The sequence below is a fragment of the Siniperca chuatsi genome, linkage group LG22, assembly GCF_020085105.1.
Source record: "Siniperca chuatsi isolate FFG_IHB_CAS linkage group LG22, ASM2008510v1, whole genome shotgun sequence".
Lineage (NCBI taxonomy): Eukaryota > Metazoa > Chordata > Actinopteri > Centrarchiformes > Sinipercidae > Siniperca > Siniperca chuatsi.
In genome coordinates, this window is record NC_058063.1 from 754,936 (window position 1) to 765,000 (window position 10,065).

Genomic DNA, 10,065 nt, shown 5'->3' on the forward strand with positions numbered 1-10,065 from the left:
CATTTATCCATTAGAATCAAACACTGTTAAAATCTGTGATTACGCTCCATAATTTGTTTTTCAAATATATATACTAAGTGCAGAAACTTTCTCACTTTAATTTGAAGGCTCGAAGTCTAACTGCTTCCGGGTTGCAAATAGCTATTGAAATCTTTTCGCCCTGGGGTGCTTTCCATTACAAGTTTGTGTCCCTGCAGCCCAGGCTTGCAGTCGAATAGTCAAAAAAAAAAACGTCCTATGTCTTTTCCTAAACACTTTTCCTTGACCTCGATGGAAAACGTCATGAGGTCAAGGCAAGATGTGAAGGAGAATTCATAAGGACTTAGGAAAAGACAACAGCGGCGCTAAGAGAATCCGACTGCACTTACACAATACTTTTTTAAACCAACTTTTCTTTATAACACATGGAAGATAACTCAATGCTGTACAACTGAAGTAATAGTAGTACATTTAACCTTCAAGTACTCATAGGAAGTAACAACAAAATAAATATTGTTGAAAATAATAACACAAACAAAACAAACAGGATTGAAATGTTGAAATAATATAATAACATAAAAGGAATATACAGATATAGAAAGTTGAGCCATCAAAATAATAATTAAATAAAAATAAGGAATTGCGCAAGGGGCCAGAGAAAAGTACATTTAAGTCAGTTCAATTTTATTTATATAGTGCCAATTCATAACAGATGTTATCTCATTGCACTTTTTCTATAGAGCAGGTCTAGACAGTACTCTTTATAATATTATTTACAGAGACCCAACAAATCCCACCATAAGTGGCAGGAATAATAATGATAATAATAGTAATAAGACTAATAATAACAATTGTAGTAGCAGTTGTCAAGCAGGAACACAGGTGGCGCAGGTGGCCCAAAATCACAGATCCAGGTTCAGCAGAAATACCTGCTGAAAGCAAATGAAGGAGAGAGAAGATGGTAAATGGACTGTACTTATATAGCGCCTTTTTAGTCTTTCTGACTACTCAAAGCACTTCAACTACATATCTCATTCACACACATTCATACAGCGATGGCAGAACTGCTCATCAAAGTAACTTAGCATTCACACACCGAAGGCACAGCCCTCGGGAGCAATTTGGGGTTCAGTGTCTTGCCCAAGGGGCTGGGGAAAGCCGGGATCAAACCGCTGATCAAACCGCTGACCTTCCGATTGGTGGACGACCCGCTCTACCACTAAGCCACAGTCGCCCAAGGAGAGAGATAAGAAAGCACAAAACTACAGGAGAGCGAAGATGTCAAGTTAGTAACATGCATTAATGGGATATAAATACACACAAATGGAGAGGGAGAGGAGGAGAGAGGAGCTCAGTGCATCATGGGAAATCTCCCAGCAGTCTAGGCCTATAGCCTAGTTTAATTTTTGCTAATAACCAAACCTGCCCTACCTGAATCCCAATATTTGGTGACCAGTGTGATGCACTAATACCAGCTTTATTGCAATATTTATTTATAATTATCTAGAACTATTCATGAAGCTTTAGGTCACTCAGGCACACCTGAAGTATTGCAGTATCTTGTAAATAATTGTGTTAAAATATGTAATGCAAAAGAACTCAAGCACCAGCTACGGATGAGCTGTAAGGCATGCGCACAGCTCATCCTAAAGTAAAAGGTAGCGCACAGCCAATCACTTACACCACACCAATACTTCATTGGTGACATCGCAGGGCCACTGCACCTATGAACAGGCCTCTGGAACAAATATTTTTTTAATAGTAGCCGACAATGGATCCCCAGCTAAGTGGATGTTCACACTGAGAGCAGCAACAGGAAAATCAGTGTCAGACAGGCTAGCTCAAATAATAGTCCAATTTCCAGAAATAAAAAGTTTAAGAACAGATAACGGAACACATTTTAAAAACAAGTTTGTATCCGAGCTCCTAGAGGAGAACGGAATACACCAAATTTGGTCCATACCCTATAAACCTGAGACAAACGGGGTAGCAGAGAGGGTAGTCAGGACAGTTAAATATTAGATCATTAAAAATGCTCCCACCGATTGGGCATGCCTAAAAATCTAGTAGCCATGCACAAAGCCATAAACAATCCCGTGCGTAGAAACAAGTCCAGAACCACTAACCCTGTTGCACTTCCTTTCCAGGTTGGCGACACAGTCTGGGTAACCAGGAGAAAGACTCAGGCTGATAAATCTGCAGTCCAATCCAAAGTAGAAGGAACACACTGTAAAAGAGGTCTTCAGCAACAGCACGTTTAGACTAAAAGATTTTGGCTTAGTACACTGTTCTTAAATTAGGATAAATGGCAATTCCGAGGCCACAGCAACAATTCCTCCTATTAGCACATGGGGCCTGAAATGCCCACTTTGTGGGGAAAGCATTGGAAAATACATTTTGATTGACAGGAAAGAGCCAATAATATGGACACCATACACTCCAGGACACACACGTGTGCTGTGGCAGTAGCAGTAGTAGTTCATTGGATAGGGCCAGCCAGTGAGAGAACCAAAAAACTCCCACAGGGCAGATCCATGAGAACAAGCCCTTACACATTCCAGGAAATAGGAGAATCCCATTCATTTCTCTATGTCTCAACTGCTCCATGAGCATGGGGCCAAACCTAATGATAGGTCTTACCTTACCACATGATCCAAAACTTAAATGTTAGGAGTCCCTAACGAGCAACTGTCTAACGATGCCTCAAGATGTTTTAGGAAAAGATTTTTCATGTGCAGTAGAAGTATCACTCTATAGGTATTTCCCCTCCACAGAGCAGAAAATGGAAGTTATTTGTGGGATGGTATGCATAAGAACCAACCTTGGATTGGTAATAGTGATGGTGCTACACTGAATCATTATAAATGGTTCTACAGCGACAAGGCCCCTTATAACTTGTCCTCAAATGCATACGTCCTCAGAAAAGCCCTTTGGAAAAAGGACACTTTGTGCCATCTAGGAGATGAAGGTAAACAATTAGAAGAATTATGGAATTTGCAACACCCCAACTCTTCTGATTTCACCATTTCATATGGCATCCCTAGTCAAAATTGTGAGGCTAGTTACTGGTCCTACCTACATGCCAATAAAGGAGCAATTTGAGACATTTGAATCAAATGTAGTGAAAGGCACCGAGATAATTGCAATTAAAGTTAATGATACTTTTACCTCTGTCTGAGACAGTGTCAGACTTATATTTGAAAAAGTTAAATGGGGAGTGTTGGGCCTTGCTATTGCAATTTTCTTTTTAGTAGTATGAGCTAGTAATTTCACAAATTGGGCTTCATATGACCATTTATGAGGATAGTAAGGAAGTTCTTTAAACTTATTTTACAACTAATATGGTGGATATTAAAATTGAAAGAAAAAGCTGTAAGATGGATGCTTTGCCAGCCATATAAATACACAATGGCAGAAAAAAGGAGAAAGAAAGACCAAACAGAACATGATGCGGTGATGAAAGTTAATGTAAAAATAGCAGGCACGCAGCGGTGAAAATGTTCATTCACACAACATAGAACCCACCTTTTTTTTTTATTTTTTATTTTTTTGAAAAGTCAAAAGTTAAAACTTCATCCATATCTAAAGCTTATCACAACTTTAACATGAACTTCCCAATGTCTTAGCACTCATTTAAACCTTTCCTTATCTTCAAATCTCTCCCCAGGGGAGGGGTACAAGATTATAGCAAAGAGTACAATGAAGAGAAGAGCCACATTTCTCTTGAAGGACGACACTGAGAGAACAATGGCAGCCACCAATAACACCATCCAAGAATCTGAGATTCATGGTTTCATGCAACTGGATATGAGGGAGTTGGTAAGTCAACTTGCCTTTACTATATTCCAATTATTATTTTTAATTAGAGTAAATATGAGACTTAGAAATTACTTACGGCTCGTCATCTCTGTAACTGTAATATGTGTCCGATATGCTCTTTAGAATGTGGGAGCCTACCACTTTGGTCATTTGGCCCAACAGTCCTTCACCCCATATGGGAAAGGGCCTTAAATGGCATATTCATTTCAAATTCAGTATTATCTTTGGTGAACGGCTGTTTGCAGATAATTAAAGGAACGTACTTTTGTATGTGGCGTAGTAGAAGTACTAATGAACCTATGTTCGATCCTTACCATTTACACCCTGGTCTTTAAAATTCAGTTCAATTTTATTTAATTATATAGCGCCAATTCATAACAGAAGTGATCTCATTGCACTTTTCCTATAGAGCAGGTCTAGACTGTACTCTTTATAATATTATTTACAGAGACCCAACAAATCCCACCATGAGCAAGCATTTGAAAAACTTCCTTTAAGAGGCAGAAACCTTGGAGAGGGAGAGAGAGAGAGAGAATTTTTTAAATAGTAGAATTGTAATTATAATAATAGGAATAACAGCTATAGGAATAATGACAGTATTAGTAACTGAGCCAATAACAACAACTGTAGTAGCAGTTGTCGAGCAGGCACACAGGGGCAGCAAATGGCCCACAACCACAGATTCAGCCTCTGCATCTCCGGAGGCAGAAATACTGAAAGCGACAGGAGGAGAGAAACGAGAAAGCACAGAACTACGGGAGAGAGAAGATGTGGAGTTCGTAACATGCAGTAATGGGATAAAAATGCATACAGATGGAGAGGGAGAGAAGGAGAGAGGAAAGAGGTGCGTCATGGGAAGTCTCCCGGCAGTCTATGCCTATAGCAGCATAACTAAGGGATGGGCTCACCCAAGCCAACCCTAACTATAAGCTTTATCTAAGAGGAAAGTCTTAAGCCTACTCTTAAATGTGGAGATGGTGTCTGCCTCCCGAACCCACACTGGGATGTGATTCCACAGGAGAGGAGCTTGATAACTGAAGGCTGATCAAAGAAAACTCTGAGGTTCCTTATGGTGCTGCTGGGGGCAAGGGCAATGCTATCTAAGGTAACTATATCTTTAGATAATGTGTCTCGGAGGTGTTTGGGACCAAGTACAATAACTTTAGTTTTGTCAGAAAGTTTAACATCAGAAAGTTGCAGGTCACCCAGGTCTTTATGTCCTTAAGGCATGCTTGAAGTTTAGTTAACTGGTTAGTTTCATCTGGCTTGATCGATAGATATAATTGGGTATCATTCGCATAGCAATGAAAGTTTATGGAGTATTTCCTAATAATATTGCCTAGAGGAAGCATATATGAGGTGAATGGAATCGGCCCAAGCACAGAACCTTGTGGAACTCTGTGACTAACTTTGGAGAGATGCTAACTAAAGGTAAAATGTCTTTAAGCAGCGTAGTTGGAATGGGGTCTGTCAGGAGCAAAGCAGCCAAAACACACATCAGGATCTTCAGCTGTTTCCAAGGTTCCTGTGTTTGACAATAAATTGGTACTGGTTGAAGGCAGGACTTGATGAATTTTTTTCTCTAATAGTTAAAATTTTATCATTAAAGAAACTCATGAAGTCGTTACTACTGAGGGCTATAGGAATGCATGGCTGAATAGAGCTATGACTCTGTCAGCCTGGCTACAGTGCTGAAAAGAAACCTGGGGTTGTTGTTTTTTTTTCCTCTATTAATGATGAGTAGTAAGCTGCTCTGGCATTACAGAGGGCCTTCCTGTATGTTTTAAAACTATCTTGCCAGATTAAACAAGATTCTTCCAGGTTGTTGGAACGCCATTTCCTTTCAAGTTTTTGCGATGTTTGCTTTAATTTGTGGGTTTGGGGGTTATACCATGGAGCTAACCTTCTGTGTTATATTATCTTCTTTTTTAGAGGAGCGATAGAGTATCGTTCGCAGTGAGCCTGCAGCAGTATCAACTAGATGGTCAATTTGGGAGGTCCTCTGTTATATTGAGACATATCATTGAATTAAATGCAGATGGGATCGCTTCCTTGAATCTAGCCACAGCACTATCAGATAGACATCTAGAGTAGGAGTTTTTGCCTAATGGCATGTAGTAATAGCAGTTCAAAAGTTATTAAATAATGGTCCGATAAAGAAGGATTCTGTGGAAAGACTATTAAATGTTCAATTTCAATGCCATATACCTGAACAAGGTCGAGGGTGTGCTTAAAACAGTGAGTGGCTTCATGTACACTCAAAAGCCAATCAAATTTAATAATGAGATAAATGCAGTACTAAGGTACTGCATGCAGTACTAAATCATTTTCAACGTCCACATGAATATTGAAATCACCTACAATAATTACTTTATCTGTTTTTAAGAAAGATAAAAATTCAGAAAAAGGACCAATAAAACTAATGAAGGACTGCAACCAGGTCCACAGACTTCAAAAATTAAGAGAAGAACCCTCTACACAGTAATCTGGGCAGTTATTCTCTGTACACTCTGTAAGTGACACCTACGAGAAATTAAAATGAATGACTCCAGGATTTAATATAGTATTAACATTCTCATGGACGGCTTATGTTTCAGGATCAAGTAAGCCTGATCGAGCCACTGACCGCTGGTTCACCAGTACTGGTTGAAAGATACTAGGAGATGAAGACTCTTTTTGCTGTGGTGTAGTAAAACTTTCTGTTTTGTTTTCACCAATTAAACGTAATTGGTACGTAGAGAAATTTCTCCATCCGCAATGATCCCAGATGGATACATGTTTATAACAATTTCCACCGAATTTATAGAAATCAGTCCACAAGACAACTGTGATCCATATACCCCCATAAAAACAAGATGCATTTGACTTCCAAAAAATATGAACTGATAAATAAAATGAATATTATAAAATATCTGCAGCCTGCAAACTGTATTTCAGAAAAAATTATGGCTTTAAAAATCAAGGCTTTGTCACAATTGTGTGAATGATTAGTCAAACTTAATAATAATAATAATAATAAACTTATTTAATAACAATAATAATAATAATAATCTAACCATAAAGCGAGGAATCTCTGTATGTCTGTCTGTCTGTCTGTCTGGCTGTCTTTCCAATTGACTTCACAATTGCCAGGTGTATTGCTGAGAATTGAATTGAATTTGGTGTGATTTGGCCAGGTGGTGCTGCTATAACACAGTTTATGTTTTAGCCTGTAACTTTTGAATTGTAAGTCTGAGAAACAAAATTCTTTTTTTCTTGGATTCTGTTGGACCAGATGACTCTGTCCATATAAGCCATGCCCATTTGTTTTGTGCTTGATTTTTCCACTATTTTGAATTATGGTCAAATCAGTTTTTTCACTACTCCTACAAATTTTGAGCAGAACATCTCTGTTTAACTTTTGTACATGTGATGTTACTGATGTGTTTTTCTGAGGTTTTGTTGTGACTTGTTTATCTGTTAGGTAACGCTAAGTTGATGTTAGTTTATGTTGTGCTCCACACTGTCTTTGCATGCTAACTAACTCCTTTTAATTTGGCACCATTATCCAAAACAGACCACACACATACGCCTCTAGTTTAGCCCTTAAAGACAACCACACACGGCGGAGAGTAACTTTAAAGCTCTTGCTCCACATGCGAGACATATGGAGGTAACATACACACATTTTTGTATGGATCTCTTTTGGCATGCACCCGGACCTACCACACACACACACACCTGTGTTCTGTAGTTTAGTATTTAGAGTTATACTTCACATTGTGTTTTTGTTTTGTTTACCTTTTTTAAATAAATGCTTGTGTATAATTATGCTGGCTTCTTTAATGTTGCACAAGAGTGTTGCCAACCTCTTCTATGTTGAACTCCAAATCCTTCAACCTACTAGCTATTGGTGATAATTCTGGTTATAGTTATTTAGTTATTAATCTGAGTTCCAAATTGATAATTTAGTGTATTAGATGAGACTCAATCAATTAATTGGCTATCATTTCTCTTCTTTAAGAAGAGTAGTGCCCCCGAGGACTTTTAATTAATGTTATTTGATTATCTTTGATAATTCTGATAGCCATAATTAATTGATCGCACCTACATAAGTGGGTGCCCCCCACTTTAAACACTGTAAATCCCAACATTATCAGTGAGAAATTTCCAGGTTCCACAGATTAATTTCACCTCAGATTGACAGCAGACCACCTGACTCTGTCACTCTGACAATATTACGATACTCTGATGTTTAATTAAAAAAATTAAAGCCCTCTAAAATGTCATATCATATCGAGACTATCTCTCCAACCAGTTACATATTCCATATGTACGCCGGACTGACCACACTGGGGCAGTTGACGTGGATACCTCTTTAAGACACACCACTACATGGCCCATGCATGGTTTTATAAGGCCCAGGTGTGCATGTATTCACTGATTCATTGATTTTCAGAGAGGGGACGTGAGAGTAGGTCATAAAAACTTTAAGTTTGGGAAAGAAGATTAGCGCAATATCCTTTTACCATTGTGTTAAATAGTTAGAGATGCTTGTAAATGCATCCATGCATTCTCCCTTGTGTACAACGAACACACAAAACACATTGTCCATGATCAAAACTGGCCTAGTCTGTGAGAATAGCGTGGTGGTTACTCGCTGCTGTGTCCAAGCAACGTAGCAACAGTTAGCCGCTGATGCTACAAACATAAGGCACGGCGTGTGAGTGTACTTTCTGGTCTTGTTAGGGATATCAGTATGGCAAGCTGAGAGGGACATCCCACCCCTGCTGAAGGACCTCAGTCAGCCAAGTGCCCCAGGACTGTGGCTCCAGCAGTGATACACACCATCTGCCTGTTACTGACCAACAAATGTGTAAGGTGTATATTTGTGTAGCTTTTCACATGGGGGTTTTGTTTTGACACGACTGTTTAGAGCACTCACAGGACTTTCACATGGGGGGCCCGGCTTCGAATCCCCTTCGGGACGCATTGAGCAATGACAATCATCCAGTGTAGAACGGCTGGATAGCTCGATTTGGTAGGCCACGGGACATTCACACGGGGGAACAAGGGTTCGAATCCCCCTCGGAGCGCAATGACCCATCATCCAGTGTGGGTCCTTAGGCAAGACCCTTCACGCTGCTGCCTACCTCATGATGATGAGTGACAATGGAATATATGACATGCCGGCTCGGACATCGCCCGGCCAAACAAGGTCTGCGTCAGGTGTTGGGGAACCAGGGCATCGAGACGACAAATGGGCTACTGGAACAAGACAGAGATGGGCGAGATGCGATAATAAGGCTCTGTTGGAATGCTACTACTCCAGTAACCCTAGTCAGAGGGGTTACATGCACAGGATGTGGGATGAATGGTTACTTCGAAACCCACAATCAAGGCTTACAGCGAAGCAACTAAGATGTGAATGCAGCATTGAGAGCGATCCCTACCACAACCATCACTGAAACCAATGAGCTGATATACGCCTCAGCAGCAGTGATCCTAGAGATGCTTGGCTACAAGAGCAACCATGGGAGCCATGAGAGACAGTACCCACCATGGAAACGAAGGTTGGAGGCAAAAATCAAGGAGGCCCGGAGAGAAGTGAGCCAACTGACAGAGGCTGAGAGAGGTGCAATGAGAAAGCAAGTACCCAAGAAGTACGACCAGATGCCCATACCTGAAGCACTCGAAACTGCCAAACAAAGGCTCCAAGCCTTGGCCAGCCGCCTAAAGAGATACACGAGAGATAATGAAGCCAGAAGAATAAACCGGCTGTTCGCAACTCAACCTGCGAAAGTGTACGCTCAATGGCAGGGTAATAACAGCAGAGCAGACCCACCAAGGCTGGAAACGGAACAGTACTGGAAAAATATATGGGAAAAGGAGGCATCACACAACAGCGATGCACAGTGGCTGGCCGCCCTGAGAAAGGACCACAGCAACCTCCCTGAACAGAATCCAGTCACCATCACAGCGGCAGACATCCAAGAAAGAGTCTCAGGTATGAAGAACTGGACAGCACCGGGCCCTGACAGGATCCACACCTACTGGCTAAAGAAGCTCACTGCACTCCATGAGCGCCTAGCAGCACAAATGAACCAGCTGCTAAGAGATGGGACGCACCCTGAATGGCTTACCGAAGGGCACACAGTCCTGATCCTGAAGGATCCCGCAAAGGGTACAGTCCCATCCAACTATCGGCCAATAACCTGTCTCTCCACAACATGGAAGCTCATGTCAGCCATCATCGCGGCTAAGATAAGTGGACATATGGATCAATAC